This window comes from Cucurbita pepo, unplaced genomic scaffold, assembly GCF_002806865.2.
Source record: "Cucurbita pepo subsp. pepo cultivar mu-cu-16 unplaced genomic scaffold, ASM280686v2 Cp4.1_scaffold000874, whole genome shotgun sequence".
NCBI classification, from domain to species: Eukaryota; Viridiplantae; Streptophyta; class Magnoliopsida; order Cucurbitales; family Cucurbitaceae; genus Cucurbita; species Cucurbita pepo.
The window spans coordinates 9,221-10,336 of NW_019647082.1; positions in this window are offsets into that span (position 1 = coordinate 9,221).

The window sequence follows — 1,116 nt, forward strand, 5'->3', positions numbered from 1 at the left end:
TTTTTTTTTTTTTTTTTTTGCATAATTTAATATTATAAATTTTCTAACTCAATAATGTAATAAATTATTTGGAGTTGGATTAATTTTTAAATTAAAATTATTCAACTAACTCACGATTTATTAAAAATAAAAAATAATTTTTTGTTATAAATTTAAATGAATTAAGTTTAAAAGTGCAAATGCATTTTTTTTATTTTAAAAATGATCATATTCATATTTATAAATGTTAAATTTATAAATAATAACTAGGGACATCTGTCGTTTTATCGAAATTCAAATGGCCTGGTCAAGGCGTTGACTGCTTCATTTAAATTGAATAAAATTTTATTTTTATTTTGTTGAATTTTGGCGCGTGTCTTTTACGTGGCCGGATTTTATTGGGTATTGTGACGGTGACTCAATTATTAAGAAACACGCCGGTTATTATAATATATATTTCGTCATATTGTCCTTTATTCAACCTGGCAAACTAACGCCGTTGAAAACGGGAGAGGGCTGATTATTATTATTTTTTTAAATATATTTTTAATTATTTAAAATCAATTTTGACAGCGCAAAATTTAAAATTAAAATAGTAAAATCAAATATTTAATCGATTAATAATATAATTTTAATTATTTCAAAATTTTTAATATCGTTCTTCATTATCGAGAAAATTTTAATTTAATTTAAGTAATATAATATGTGGAATAAGCAATATATAAGAAGTAAAGCAAAAATCATAAAAATTAATTAATTAAATATACAGTTTTGGATAAAATATAAATATCTAAAAAACGACGTCGTTGAATTGGATTGGAAGGATTATGGAAGGCGTCGTGTTTGAATTTGAATTTCATAGCAGATGATGCGTGTGGGATCGAAACTCAAAATTGTCGACTATATTTGTCGTTTTCTCTCTCTCTCTTTATTTTTTTAAAAAATTAATAATAAATAAATAAATAAATAAATAATACTTACTCTTCCAAATATATGGAATCCTTCCCCGCTACTTAGGAAGAATAAGAAAATAAAATTAATTTTTAATGGGTACGTCATTTTCTTATAAAACAAGGTAAAAATGACCGGCTCAATGAGCCACTTACAGATATTAAACAAGAAAAGAAACAGCTTTCG